Source organism: Aulostomus chinensis, chromosome 5 (assembly GCF_037954235.1).
Source record: "Aulostomus chinensis isolate RoL2024-O1b breed Wild chromosome 5, RoL_Achi_v1.0, whole genome shotgun sequence".
NCBI lineage: Eukaryota > Metazoa > Chordata > Actinopteri > Syngnathiformes > Aulostomidae > Aulostomus > Aulostomus chinensis.
Genome location: NC_141324.1, coordinates 22,036,157 through 22,052,483, shown reverse-complemented (window position 1 = coordinate 22,052,483; position 16,327 = coordinate 22,036,157). Strand labels below are relative to the sequence as shown.

At 41.0% G+C, this 16,327-nt stretch overlaps 1 protein-coding gene across 7 annotated transcripts in view; it reads right to left on the bottom strand.

Annotated features, from left to right (window-relative positions):
- brinp2 (bone morphogenetic protein/retinoic acid inducible neural-specific 2) overlaps positions 1-16,327 on the bottom strand; it is a 203,247-nt gene that overhangs the window by 98,840 nt on the left and 88,080 nt on the right. The window contains exon 2 of one of the 7 annotated variants that reach the window (XM_086203895.1): positions 2,792-2,870. The exons of the other annotated variants lie outside the window; for them this stretch is intronic. The gene's annotated coding sequence lies outside the window, so the exon portion shown is untranslated. The remainder of the gene's footprint in view (positions 1-2,791; positions 2,871-16,327) is intronic. 7 annotated transcript variants of the gene reach the window in all.

Here is a 16,327-nt window from a genome sequence, read left to right as displayed (position 1 = left end):
AGTAAAACTAAGTAAAGTACATTTATGCAACTTCTTAGTGTGACTCATTAGCAAAACTTGCCACTGATGCCTCTTATCAATTTGCAATTCCATCACATTGGTTTTAGCATCTCATGCTTTTATCTGTTCATTTCTGTATTCATTTGTTTCTCATACCAAATAATACTGTAGTATATTCACTGCTTAATACATTGACTTTTTTAAAGGAAAAATCATTTCTCCTGGGACTTAAATAAAATCTGCAAGTGCTGCATACAAAGTAGATAAATGATTCAAACAAGCGGCTGCTCCACACAAGGTCCTGCCATATTGATGCAGTTCAAAAAAAGAAAGAAAAAAAAAAAGGAAAAAAGTCCCCTCCTCGTGGCTAGACCCGTTCTGTGTTTCTCTCTTTCTCTCTTTATGTGTTATTCATGTGCTTCCAGCCTGTCAGATGGCCAATATGACGATAATGAAAACAATACACAGGAGCATGAAAAACGACCTCTGGTGCTCATGTGAATAATGATTGTCTTTAACCATTCGAACAAAAGTCCAGTATTATTTGCAGTTATATATGATGGAGTCATACTGTCACTAGGCAGATTAAGTGGATTGTTACTATTTCACAAGGTGTGATTGAAGACAGTGCGGCTGCATCTTAAATGTGACTGATTGCATTGCTATTATGATGCTAAGCTAACCCACCCTGACAAAGGATCCTGTAACTGACTTAGCATTTGCATTGCTTCCATGCTTTCAACACATTGTTCCACGCTGGTACAAGGTTATGTCATGTCATGTCATGAGTTTTCTGCAGAATTGGAATGCTCTTCAGTAATGAGCTCAGGTGGTAAACAAGAGTGAGCCCAATCCAGTTTTTTTTTTTCTACCGAGCAACAAAAAACTGCTTCTAACCATATAAAGGTGAAAAAGCAGTACTGTAAACTGAGTCTGAAGATGAAGGAGAGGCAACAAGGAGAGGCGGTGAGAGGAAATTATAATAGCAGACGGGCAGGAAAGCATCTGTTTGAGTAGAAAATGAAAGGAGAAAGGTCTAAAGAGAACATTGAGTGTGTGTGCGCCAAATACGATGCAGTTTCTTTTGTGTCTTCAGCTGATCCTTTTTTCTGTCTTTTAAATGTTCCTACTCTTGCTCACCCCTCTTAGTGTCTGCTTTTCTTTCTAAGTTCAATACTTGTTTGGATACTTGCTTTGCAAATGAGCAACATTGAAATTGAATACCTTTTAGTGCTGGGTTTCTTTTTCTTTCTGTTGAAAAAAAATAATGTGTGAAGCTGCAGGTAAGGATCAGATATAATATTTATTCAAATAAAATCCTGTGAGGGTATTCAACTCCACGCAGCTGGAAGATTTTGCCTTTCAGATGAAGGTCTGCAACTTCTTAAAACCCCTCCCCTCTTGCCGAAATAAGCGATACCCATAACAGCCAGGCCTACTTTTCCTCCTCTCCTCTCCAGAGACACCCCTGCTAATTATAAAATGCATAAAACATGCTGCGAACGCCAGCAAGACAATGGGGGTGAATTTTTAGCTCTGACATTTAATGTTCCCTTTGCATTATTCACACACCCTTTGCGTATTTACCCATCTTTCTCTCAACTTTGGGGAGAAGCAGGAGCTAAAGGCACGAGCATCTTAAATCCATATTGCTGAGGAGGGAGTAGCAAAGGAATCAGGCACAACATGGACCATGTGACACACTTAAATCTAACATCTTGAACATGGCAAGCAGCGTTAAGGGGGACCCAGGGCTTATGTTTTTTGGATTTACTGTTCCTAGCGAGCAACAAGTGCCTCACAAAACAGGAGAAGTCAGGAGGGGAAAGAAGGGGAAGCTGGTTGGGTCCAGAGGCAGAAAGAAGAGAAAACAGACGAGAAGGCCGAATTTCTCACCCAGCCGCTGAGGCTGAAGGATGAGGGGAACGTGGTTTGACTCGTTTAAGTAATTCATGCTCCGGTTCATGAAGCAGAGGCTCACATCAGGAAGCCAGTGTCCTAGCTTTTGTCCTCTCTGAGTCACACAAGATGACAGCGTAAATTTTTCTCTGCAGTAGAGAACACGGGCACGCAGCGCAATTTGCTGTGTACTAAAGTGAACACAACAGAGAGTCCTTATTGGATTTGACACACATATGTGTTCCATTTCTGTTTATAGCAGCGGACGAATACATCTGTGCAGATTTGTGTTTCTGAGCGAGTGTGAGTGCATATGTTAGCAGACACCTGGCTGAGCTCTTGGCAAAACACAAGAGCAGGTGGAGGTCCAACAGAGACCTCAACCCCAGCATCTCACCTCTCGCTATTTATGCTGGTCAGCAGCAAGAGCCGGCCAGCAACACACACCTGCTCTAACTTCCTGTAATTGAAGCACGCCGAAGCTTAGAGGAGAAGGAAGAACTGGGAAAACTGACAGCAACAAAAGAGGAATCAGACTTGCAGAGGAAGATTGATGCCAAAGGAACGCATTGTCAGTCAAAGAGAGACAAACAGGGGCATTAAGAGGAAGCGAGAGATGAAAAGACAGATGAACACAGAGGACGAGACAAAAGAGTGAGGAACGGAATGACAGGCAGAGGAGATCCCATCTACATTTTGATGCACGCTTTGGGTTGTGAATAGCAATCAGTGGAAGGAGGGCAGGAAGTGGATGGAGTTCAAACCTATGTGTGGAATTTACTTCAAGGATGACAGACATTTTCCTCTTGTTCATTTTTACTGATGATGGAGGACAAAGAGAAGTCTTCCGCAGTTTCGACATAAAAAAGTAATAGATGTACAATAGACTCACAGTCTCATAGCAGTGCCTCTATTCACTCTCAAGGAGCTGGTTCCAGTGGAATCTATTGATTATGAAGCTTTCAATGTTCCTGTCAATAAAAGAGTAGGAGTTTTGAGTTATTAAACCAAAAAAAAAACCTTATTATCTTAAGATACTCTCACTATAGATGATATGAATCATGATTTACGTTGACCTTAAAGATCCCACGCACACACTCTGCTTTAAAGGTCTCCCAATAATCTGTAGTAGCAGATTCAGCTACAGAAAAACGAACTGTAAAAATCTATAAAAAAAAACAAACCAAAATTTACACAAAATAACACAAAAACTACTGAAGATTGGTGTAAATTCTTAGGCCAGTTCATATTCCTCATCTGCTATATTTTTTGTACATTGTTCATAATCGCATTAAATCTGTACTATTTAGGGGAAACGAGTAGTCACTTAGTGCATATAAGTTGTATATGAGTCCTTTGTAAAATCAATTTATCATGTGATCAGCTTTTGGTGCATTTTTAAATGTTTTCTGGAAAACAATATTAAGAAAGGAATGAGAAAATTAGAATTCGGTCAACGATGCTTGTACATAATCCTAATCCATAGAATCAGACAGAATAATATTAATGATTAATTAATTAGATACAATGCAGCTTTTCTCTCATGTGCTCCAAGGGTAACTGGCTCTTAAATTAGCTTCTAAAAGATATATGCAACCATTTTGTACACAAACTCGTCATCACCTAAGATATGACTTTGACGTTTCTTCAAGAAAAATCACTTGTGAAGTGCTGATAAGTTATGAGAAGTCATCAAGTGAGTAAATAAAACAATAGCACATGCTCAAATATATAGGATACCTTCTAACAAGACTCATAATGGAGAAAAAAAAACAAAACAAAAACCCAGTAACATTATCGTTCAGGCTTCCCGCCCGCTAACTGAGCCCCTCTGACCCCGGCCTCCGAGTTTCTTCACGGGCCTCTGCATGAAGTTAAACCACCTCCATTTTTAATTTGATTGTGGTTTAGTTGAGCTGCTGAAGAATTAACAAGGCCGTTCGTGTACACCCCCCCCCCCCCCCAAAAAAAAAATGGAACAAAACTTCTTGATTGAAGCCAGAAAAGGTTGCTGGAGCGAGCACCAGCATGTTGTTGTCGGTATTTTTTAAAACTTCTTTCAAACCGACATTGTTCTGCAATTAAAAAGGTGTGACTACATTAATTAGCTCGGAGCAATTAAAATGGGACAATGAAAGGGGCATTTGATGAAAGGAAAAGTGGAAAAAAAAACACACGTAAATGGATTTTTCTCACTCTGCCTACAAGCTGAACATGTTCAGAGAAATTCACGTGCACATTAATACGTCCAGGACATACACAAGGCAACCGGACCGCAAAGCAGCAGAGCCAGCAATCATGTCAGTCTCCGCTGCCGTGACGATAATGTTGGGAGACGCATACTGATGGGCTGTGGTCTGAAACTGAAACTTCAACAAATGACATGCTGTGCTGGTTCAGAGTGTGTGTGTGTGTGTGTGTGTGTGTGTGTGTGTGTGTGTTTGTGCTGTATATTTAACATGCATGTGTGCGGCTGTCTTATCAGTGCCTTCCTTGGGCACCGGCTCCTGCCAGACAGCCATATGGTCAATTAAGGTCCATCAATACCCCTGTAAACATCTTTACAGCTGATAATTAAGAAAACAACAGCCTGTCAGCAGCAAACCCTGCTGAAAGTCAGATTACCTCAACGCACGTGCTGCGCCCGCTGTGCAGCGGGAAGTGAACCGAAAATGCAGTTTCTGGCAAAATGTTTGGAAAGGCACATCAGCTATTGTTTGCTTGCATTGCTTTGTGCGATAAATTTGCAAGCGATTAACTTTTTTTTTTTGCAGAGAAATCATGACTCAGACTGTGAGGCCGAGTGGGTATCTAAAGGAAAGAAGCGCCACATGGACGAACATTATGGTCTGAGCCTCAAACACCAGTTGACTGAGAGATTAAAGATGCGTTAGGAAAAAGCTGATTACCTGCCTCAAACTAGAGTTTAAACTCAGTGAAACAATTAGATTTGTATCAGATGTGTCCAGAATAATTGCCCCCTAAATGTACTGAAGATGGGATTAAAGGCTTGTGTAAAGCACTTAATCAGCTTAGCTAGAACAGCATTTCCATATGCGTGATAATATGAGTAATGTCATTTATCGGAGAAAACAAGCAGAGACTCAAGAGTGGAGTGGCTTCCTGGAGCTGCAGGTAGCAGCGGTAGCGAGAGAGAGCGACAGAGGAAGAAAGAAGGAGCGGTGTGGTAGCCCAGCCGAGTGGACCGCCTCTTGGTGTTTGAGTTGTTGAAGACTTGATTACATGTGTGATGTAATTCTACTCATTCGGACAGCATCGGGGACAGCTGCTGTAACACGGGTGCTCCTGAGGTCACACTCAGTCTCCCTTAGGCCACTGTCACAGCTCTAGTTTGGTTGACTCTGTCTAGTTCTTGGAAGAAGTTGCGACAAAAATGCATTTTTAATTTGGTCCGGTTTGGTTTCACACTGTCAAGCGCACCAAACATTGTAAACAAATGTCACGTGGACAGAATAGAGAGTCCGCTTGAACCCCACAAATACATTTTTAATGATGTTGCAATGTTTTGTTATATAGAACTTCCTGCCACCAGGGAGGAGACATTTCAGTTGGAGCTTCTTGTCTTCTTTTTTCGTGCCATTTTTAAAAGTTAGTTATTGACCTTTACTCAGCCTCCATTCCCCAAACTCCTGCAATTGTATGCACAGCTTTCCTTTCCTGAAATGTTATAGAATACTCTCTAACTAACATTTAATCACCTTTTTATCACCCGCCCCTCCTCTTTCTCCCCTCTCTCCCTCCTCAGCGCATGTGAGCCAAAGAAATTCATGATTTTTGGTCTGCTTGTTATATTTGGTCAGGTTCCTCTCACACCTAAAGTAGCCTCTGCTCTCTGGACCCCGTTCCATGTCTTCTTTTCAAATCTCAGCTCTTACATTGTTCAATGTGAAGCTGAAGCTCCAGGTAGCTCCTCAGTTCATGCTGCACAGCTAACGGCTAGACGGCAGCAACCAGAATTGTTTACAAAACGTGTCATCAGTGCACGCATCAGGCTACGGTGGCTGGTGTGATCTTAGAATGCACGGCGTGTCCTGCACTGGGGTCGGTTCGAGGTAATCAACCTACAGACAAACTGCACCAGAAAGCACCTCTTCAGGGAGGTCTCGGTCCCGTTGTTTTGATCCGTATCCGAGTTCCATCGCGCACCAGCCCAAAGGAACCCCACCAAGAGCAGACAAGTTTGAATCAGGCGAACTAAATCAGGTAAGTGTGAAAACACCCTAAACCGTATTCAGGTTTTACCTTCATGGGACTTGTACTATTATCTTCTTCATTAAATACCTACAGACCAGGAAGTGTCCTTCAAAACTGGAGTGGTGTCACATGGTACTTTTACATGTACTGTGAATCCATTTGTTCTGAAAAGTGCTTCAACATAAACCATCACATCTCCTTCATCACTGGGAAAATCAGAGGAACGGAAATCCTCAGCATGTGAAAATGTGTTTCTAAAACAATTCGCTCACTCACACACTCTCACTCACTCACACACTCTCTCACTCACACACACGCGCACACACTAACAGAGTTCCATAACTACTGTCATAAATTCGCCATCGAATCTGATCTGACACCGTGCAATTATCATGTTCCCTTCTATAAATGAATTTACCTCGATGAGCCTGAAGCTTTTCAGGATAATTTCATCACCTTTATTTTAAACCTCTTAGCTCTTGTGTCTTTCATTATAAGGTCATGCTGTGTTTGTTTTTTTTATTCATAACTTCCATAGTCAGATTTGACATTTACAGACTCTATAGATCCATGGGGGGGGGGGGGGGGGGGGAAATCATATAGGGACTTACTGATTACATGTTTTCATTACATGATAAAGTAACATTTGCTTTTCCATTTTTTTCTTTTACTAAAAAAAAGTTACTCTCCCAAATGTATGTAATTTAGATTTTTTTTTTTCCAAGTCTGAGGAGACTGTAGATGTCGTTAATGTGGGCTACAGGACAAATCGGTTGTCATCAAATCATTACCGAATCGTAGCAGGGTCTGTGGGGGGCTGTAAGGGTTAAAAAGCCCACTTCACCCCTTCACTTGTGTTAGACATGGTTATGCGATGGTGGGTTGCGGCGAGCTGTTGACGCAAAAGTCCCAGGCTGACGTTCATAATCTCTCTGCTGCTGAAGAGTCAGATTAACTATGGTGTGACTAATGAAGGGAACTGCTGCAGAGGTGACACCTCGCCATCCGACTCAACCTGCACAGACACACACTTGACATTGTATCCATTCCACCCTCTCCCCATCACTGTGGTTTCCTAAATCTATGGCTCTGAATCCCCGCCCCCCACCCCAAATTTCCCATATGCATTCAGCAACTTCTCTTTATTAGCTGCTGGCTTGTTTTAATCCCCCAGATAGACTCACACTAGGTCAGCAGGGATTCTGTTGATTTTCTGCCAGGAAGCAAATTCTGATAATTGAAGGGGCTGTATAGTAATATTAGCTTACCTGAGGCAATATTTGGAATATACATGAGATGCATTTAAACCAATATAACAAATGTATGAACAATCTGCCCTCCTAAACTCCCAGTAATGACTCTGAGTGGAACACGTGTTAAGATCTCAGAAGGCACTCAGGCTGAAGTCCTGGAGGAGAAACAGAAGAGAACGAGAGCGTACAAATATTTTGAGTGCTCAGAACCCAAGCAAAGCCTACACTATTGCACCTCTTGAATTCTTTTTAATTTTCTTTTTTTGAAGCTGTGCAAATTAATGTTTCTCACTTGAACAGCGGGTCAAACAAAAGGTAACGCTTGTTGGAACAACGACAGAGCTTTTCAAATTATTTCAGCTCTTATTATTGTTCTATTTTTATATGAAACCTCTTTTTTTCAGTTTAATCTCACAAACAGATGAAATGACCGAAACCTTTACAAATGCATCAGCGGCACGCAAACGCTGAATGGTTATTTTTTTCCAGTGGTCAGAAGGAGTGGTGGTTCGAACAGCACGGTTCACACCAATAAACTGAGCCTAAATTCACTGTAACCTAAGGTTAACCTCAGACTTCTGGGTTCTGAAAGAAAAAGATACTTTGCAGCGAGACAAGGGTGTTTGAGTCGATTCACGCAAGGACACATGTAATTCTGAGTTAATGAGAAAATGGAAACATTCAGAGTTAGAATGCAATATCAACTCTGAGCAAATCCAAAACACAACCTGACGGAAATCAGTCGAAGCACTCGTTTGTGGGATATTTGGTTCTTTCCGCGCAGCCTGAGGGCTCCATCAAATCTTGAGGTAAACTTGACACTGTAACGGATTATTTTATGGAGTATTGAATGTCCAGAAAAGAAAAAGAAAAAAAAACCACAACAAAATGCATATTCAAAAATCAGCATTTTGTGAGTACACGTTTGTATCTCCACAAACTAAACAAATAATACTACCTTGAAGTCATCTGAATGAAAAATGCTGTCTGCCGGGGTAACTGAAAGATGAATTCCAGGAAACAAGCATAGAGAATAAGATTCAAATGTCATGACATACACACAGTAGCAGTTTCCTAGCTGCTAATTACTAACTCCCCTCCAGCTGATTCTAAATATAATCTGAGCAGCCTGCATCAACATCAACACACAATGAGTTCACAACAATGTTAAGCTCTTTAGCTGAACCATTTGCAGATGAGTGAAATCTTAAAGATATATATATATATATATATATATATATATATATATATATATATATATATATATATATATATACACACACACACACACATACATACATACAGCTTGGGGAATCATTATCATTGAGCGTGCATTGGGCCCTTGTGTGTGATCAGATGCTCACCAGTTTGACCACATAGGCTAACAGGGCAGCCAGGCAATTAGTGCTGGTCTGAAAGAAGCTGTAATGATTACTCCAACCAAAAGAGCTTTGACTGACGACGTTAACTAGCCAATGTGTCATTGTGATAATAGCTGGAATGACACATGGTGCTCATTCTCAACACTGAATGCAAATGGAAGCAGCATTAAAACATCCACTAATGAGCACCGACGCAAGGCCACGCGAGCGAACCTCCTCAGAAATATAAATAAAGCTGCTATAGCATGAAATCAGACGAAGCAAAGAGGGCTTCTCTTCCACAGTTGAATTTGTTGATTCAATTTCATGCAAGTGTTTGATTTTCTTATTGCTACTGGTAGATAATGACGTATCAGTTTGAAGGTTTGATTTGAGGTGAAGGTGTTTTTGGAGCTGCTTCAAATCCCTGTTAGTATAGATTCACGTCTAATAATATTTGAACAGCCTCTGATTCTGTCATCTGTCTGCAGCCAAGCAGCAGTGGCGGCGGTGTTGACCAGCAAGATCCACTAATCTGCTGCGTAGTCACTCTGGATGACTGCTAATGGACAATAACAACCATTAATGAGTGGACATAAGCCATAGTGGAGAGGAACTACACAGACAAATAAAACATTACATAGGGGTCCTTTGAGCCATCAGACGCATTCTGTCTGAGTTTTTTCCTTTTTATTGTTGTAATTTCTGGCCGGCCACAAGAAAAAGCCAGAGCAGTGTTCATCAAGGAATCCATGACTCTGTACCGTACTGCAATTTATTGTACTACTAGGACAGTTGACACTGCTGACTGGGTATCCTGTCCAATGAATACTCTAAAGATTCAGTTGGCTGATAATTGAACTGGCTTAAGCATTTGCAGGTGTTGCCAGGCAGGCCACATGTGGCCTAATGTGCGGACTGCGGTGTCCAGGTATCGAACGCTTCCAAATGGAGGTGAGGTCAGTGAGGAAGACTATGTGTCAGCTAATCAAGCAAACAGTAATGACACGTTTTCATTGCTGGCCTATCACATCGCTGCTGTCGTTTTTCATATGTCTCTGTCTTACTGCTCAGTCTTGGTTTGCTGCTGTTCTGAGAACCCCTCCTCCTCTTCCTCCTCCTCCTCCTCCTCCCCCACCTGGTCTTTGCAGGATCTTTGGTCCAATCTGCTATAAGATAAACACAATCTCTTTCATTCAATTGTCTCCTCTGATTGAGATGACTGGGATCTAAACAGACCAACCTAGAGATGCAGCTGGACTGTTTCCAATTCCAAACATCTATCTGCTCTATAAATGAAGCATAGTTTTTATGTAAAGTAGTCATTTGTGGCTACTGTGCTCAGACACTGGACACATGCTTGCCCACACTTGAATAAGTGAATAAGAATGAGGAGCTCATTAGGAGAAGGAGATTTGCACGGTTCAAGGGACCATGACTTTCCTTGACTAACTTGGGATTTAAATGGATTTTCTGTTTTTGGTGGAAATTTTGTGATAGAGGGAGATCCTTCCTACTCTAAAATGGGGAAGTGTGACTAAGTACTTTAAGGCAAGTACTTCACCTGCAGTATGCATTGTACTGTAACACTGTAACATATCAAAGTACCTAAGGAAATATACTGTAGCCCTCCACATAATTCTCAGCGCTGCTTGCAGGTTACAAGGTGACTTTTCCTCACTTTGGGTTCATTTTTCCCTGAAATGTAAAGGAAACATCACATTGTAAGAGGGTTCAACTCAAACATTCTGGTGCAGTAGAACGCAGTTCTAATGCCATGAATTGTAAAAAAACAAAACACTTGGTCATATATTTGGAAAAAATAGATGAAAGTTTGGTTTTTGAGAAATGTATTTACACATATTGACTGTTTCGGTTTATATTTACAGTATCTGGGGTTTTGCATGCCTTGTTCATCACCTGCTGCCTTCAGTGCGGCCAAATATTCACTGAATTCTTGAACACAGTTGAATCAATCATCACTTCACACGTGCGCTGAGGGGAACAGAAATTCATGGTTTTTGAAAAAGACTTGCAGAATATACGGTTTTGATGAAATAGGTGCAATTTAGCAAAGATTTTGCTTATTTTCCCTCCTTAGGCGTTCGCTGGACATAACTCATTAAAAGACCATCAGGAAATTGAAAATTAGGGAACAGTTTATCTTAAATTACAGCTTCTGGGGATGATGAATGTTGCAATTTGACTCTTTTTTTATACGCCTTTCAAAACCACCAGCAAAAAAAATACAAACAAACCCAGAAGACTCTCCCTCACCAGACAGAGACGATGACTTTTGAAGGATGTGAACTTTTTTTTTTTTTTACTGACTACATACACTTTGTTGACTGTACGTATTTATGTATGTATGTATGTTTGTAACTATGCTTCAAAACTATAGTTTGATGTTAAGCAATCCAATAATATAAAGAAAGAATAGCCCTTTACAGCTCCTAATTCATCTATCACTTACTTATGTCACAGATCAATTTATAAAACTAAGTTTTATTCATTAGTCTAAATCATCTTGGTCTACATCCAACCAAGTCTAACAGTTAATGACATTTAACACTTTCAATGTAAAGTATTGATTCAATCAAGGACGATGCACTTTCTGACTCAAAACTCCTTTATTTTTTATTCTAAATGTTTTAAGTGCCATCCCGACTAATGGCTGTGTTTTTATTTGGCACATTACAATCCAACATGTTCTTACATATAATGGATGTCTCATTAAATGAGCCTGAGCTGATGCTCTTCGCGCACATTTATGCTGAAGAGGACTCCGCCGTCCTCTTTAAGGCCTTTTCACAGGGTAAGTAATGGCAACCTAGAAGTCATTTATCTTCAGTTAGCGGTAAGTAGGCAGGTGGGGAACAACAGGCCGTCTGCTGGCCGCTGTACAGGCAAGTGAGTTTGCTCTGGAAGTGTCACGGTTCTGCTTGTTCAGCGCTCACCCACGCAGCTGCTCAGCTTGACTTTTATCACACAGAACTTTCTTTGCTTCATCTTGAACACGATGCTGAACCACACCGATGCACCGCGCGTTCCCTTTAACTCATACAGGGGTTAATTATCACCTCAGTTTTTGTCAAGAGGTTCAAAAAGCACTGCGGAATATGTCAGAGAGACCATTTTATTACATTTATCGATTAATATGTGCGTATGAAAACCAGAAAGGTTTTGGTTTTTTTCTAAAACGAGCTTTGGTTTAGGAAAAAAAATGCAGTTGATTTAAAATTATCAATCGTGGAAACGCCAGGACATCACACTCACGTTCAGACTAGAACCCACGCTGGCAGTATCCACCCCGCCTGCTAACTGATCATGCTGCCTGAATGCTGTGCACCTCATTAAATGCTGGTTAGGATTTCCCTAACAGAGCAAAAAAAACAAAAAAAAAAACACAAGTGGATTATGGTCTGACTAGACACAAAAAAGGGGGCGTCCCAGAGCTGACATTAACATCAAAGGCCAAATTAATGCCTGCGTCACCCTAAATCACTAAAGCGGCTGCAGTTTTCTAAATTAGGAAACTTATTTAACTCTGAGTCATTCAGCTACATCACTATTGCACCAGTCTTACCATACCTGCATGAAAGTAAAGAGTTCAAAACATTTAACTGTCACTTTACTCTGTCTGCCTCAGGCACCTTGCAGTTTGCAACCCCATGTAAGTGTCAATTGCCTCTTGCAAATGCACGTTACTACTTTTACCTACATGTGCACTCAGATGGAATATTTCTCACCATCTTCTTTTTAATTCTTTTTTTTCCTCTTCCTCAGCCTGGAGTAATAACACGGGGATAAATCCAAGCTTTAGTTGTAATCAATGTCTTCTATATTGCATTAGGTCTGAGTCTAGACACTGTCTGATCTATTCTGACTTAACATGTGTGGCCCGGCTATCGGTAAACATCAAATTCTGCTTTCATTACGCTGGTATTTTGTCAAGACATTTCTTATTTGGTTTATTCTACTTTCATGTGTCCTAGCTGCTCTTTTCATTGTGCTGCTGTAGGCCAGACAGCATTCATTCCACCCCTCCTTATTCTTTTATCAAGAGGAGGAAAAAAAAAAAGATTGGTATCAAATTTTGATTGTACCCGATTGTAACCAGCGACCATAACTTCTATATCAAGGAGCCTCTGCACTGTATCCGCTGCATAATTCAGACTGAAACCATTTCAAAACATTTTCAGAGCAAAAAATGAAAAATGTAATCCCATCCAGGCTCGTTATTTATCTCGCCATTAATATCATGCAGGAACCCCCAGCAGAGTGGATCATGAAAAATTGCAAGTCCCACGACGTAATTTAAAAAAGAATAAAGCATAATTCAGCGAAAGTGTGCACAGTGTGTTCCAATTGTTTTCATTCTGTGGGAGATTGTTCTAGTCACCAGGGGCAACAATCACTCTATTGCTTCATTACAATGGGAAATGACACCCTGGAACATTATGACTCTGTCATTCCAGAAATATGGTCCTCCTTGTACCTGTATTGCCTTCGGTAGCGATGCTTAATCAAGGCCAATTGCAAACCTGTCGTCTCACCTCTGCAGTGCATTTCTATGCTGTCAAGTCATCTCAAACATCTCCGCTGATCCGCGGTCAGCTGGTGTTTGCACGATGGGCAGAAATAAAGACCGATCTTTGCATTATTTTTGAGGTAAACAAATCTGCAAGGATTTCTAGGATGTTTCTTTATGAGCTGTTTGAAAACAAATTGTGCAAATTGAATCAAATCAGCCACAAGCCGAGATTAACATTTTGGAAAATCAATGCTTGGAGCAACTCGAGCTTCTTCTTTTATTTTTTTTTTGAACAGGGTATATTATGCAAGACACAATTTGTCAGAGTTCTTGTCTGTGCTTTCCAAGAGAGAACGAGACAGAGTGAGAGAGGGAGCGAGAGTGAGTGTCTTGGCCCATAGAGAGACAGGAGGCATGATTGAAGGTTTATTTCTCCTCCCAACATCAGTGGCATCCTGCCTCTATTATAGGAGCGCATTAGCAGCTTAGAGTCACTTCATTGAAATGTGTTTAAGAAGTCCCTTCATGTGTAACTGATGTAGTACAGTCTCCTGGGTCTCTGTGGATATGTATACCTCTCTCTCCCTGTTTCACTCACACACACACACACACACACACACACACACACACACACACACACACACACAGAGTGTATCTCCCACTGCATCCCAGATAGATTGAGCGCTATTTCTTAATGATCTTTTCCTCTGGGATTCCTTTAGAAAACCATTTAGTTAGCAGCACCGTTCCTCACTAAAGCCTGAAGAGGTCTTGTAATTGCTTCACCAGGCCACAGCAGTAACGCTTCATTATGCTCAGTGGAATCTGCAGCAGTGGCATCATAAGAAATGACCCATGATGCATCTGTGCTGTATTTAACCTTTACTGGAACAATGGCCGATGTTTCCTGCCCTCAGAGCTCTTGGAGGTCAACTGAAACACAAAACAGTCAATGGTCGGCGTGGCCGTTTGTAACAATAGCTAAAATCATAACTACACATCTCAGGTAATTAGCAATGTCAGTCATGACAGACGTGTAATTACTGAGCTGCGTGCGCGTGCGTGTGCGTGTGTGTGTGTCATTCTTCGGTCAGCAGTAGCAAGCCTCTCCAATCTTGATTTGTCACACAGTTCATTATCTCACCTTGCAGACAGTCATTTGGCTTCCACTAGTGAATGTGCAGCAATATCTGTCGGTGATCTTCACCTTGAGGTAGATCTACAGTAAACCATTTAGCAGCGCTGCTGGGATGTTGAAGCATGCTTAGATTACCAAGAGGATCTTTGAGGCAGAAGTGTTTCTCTTTGTTTTTGCTCTTGTCACATTTTATTTCTCATTGCAACGTACTGAAAGGTTCTGGACCTCAATGGAAGCAGCACAATCATTTAGAAGTAGGGATAACTCACACTTATTCACAGCACAATGCGAGGCCGTGAATCTTTAGAAAAAAACTGAAGTTGAACACATTTGATCATTTACTTCACTACATTTTAAAATAGAATTACAGAAGTCCACAAGAAAAATACATAGCAACACATATCAACCTAGTAACACTCCTGGAGCCAAATCAAATTTGTTACCTGACAACCTGTGATCAGTTTTTACCGGGTTAGGGTTCATATGTAGGTATGTCAAATATAACCATATTAGTGAACATTATAATCATCCATCCATCAGCCTGGTCCCCAATTGCATGTCTTTGGACTGTGGGAAGAAACCGGAGTACCCAGGCAGAACCCACTCAGGCACAGGGAGAACATGCAGACTCTACACAGAACAAAGGCCAGTTTTCCTGCTGGTCAAATAAAGTAGGTCCGCTGTAACAACTTTGTTATCTGTGCTGCTAACTCAGAACAAATGTATCGTCTTTCCTCGTTGTCCACCTTGAATGTTGTATTTTTCTCTGACTGATCACATATTGGTGGCATCAAGGAGGTGTATCACCCGCTGACACCTAACACTGTTGGCTACAGCGAAACAATCCCTTACTAGCTAAGTGTTTCCACAAGACACAGAAAATCACGGAAGGAAGTAGCACCCCTTCTGATTCATCTTGATTTCAAGTTCAGATTTGGGCATTTTTTCTGACAGAAGTTAATCTTGCTCATGACTCTAATGACCCATTTTTGCACGTGTGCTATATGTTGCAACATGAGGAAAATGAAGTAAGTTTGTGTTGGTTTTTCAGTAAAGAACCCGCCAACAGGTTTTGGGTGTTGCCAAGGGCAGCTAACGGTTGTTAGAAAGAGGATTAACCCCCATCAAACGGAGCATGTACTGGTCTCAGCCTGCAGAGATCATGTATCCCTCTGATGGCTGTCTGTTCAGTCAAGATTTGCAATGATGACCCATTCTCTCCTAAAACTGGCACAGAAAAGAAGGAAATATAAATCCTCCTGCTTCTTTGCTGACATTGTGAACAGTACCCATGTGACGCCCAGCAACATGGAGAGATTTCATGTTCAATAATAGAACATTGCACGCAAATATTCACTGAATCCAAATTTCTGTCTCAAGTGAAAAGAAAGTAGTGACAAGATTTGTGTGTGTGTGTGTGTGTGTGTGTGTGTGTGTGTGTGTGTGTGTGTGTCACAGCACTAACACAAAAGCTGGGAAGCATTGTCAACGTGACCTCCATTCTGACAACACTTCCTTATTATCATGTTGAACATACCCTAAGCATGTATGCAGGGTTGCTACTTCATAAAACTGCATGTGTATTGATGTGGAAGTCACATATCAGTATGTTCTTAATGATTAAAAAGTATATGTGCATAACTAAATGGGTGCTTGTAGAGTGTGTGATGTATTCAAAGGGGTTCAGACAGACGCAGCAGAACATTGCCCATAATGACAGGTATTGAACAACCTCAAGGACATGGAGACAAAGTATCCCTTCTGGATATGTAGGCTAATAAGAGGAACGTCTGATGTAAACATGTAAGACGAACGGACAAAGCGTATATCGGAATAAATCCCAAGGTATGATGTGTTCAGACTACAAGTTGAACTCATTTTATTTTCATTTGTTTGCTTTTTGTTAAGTCGATAAATGTTTCTCATT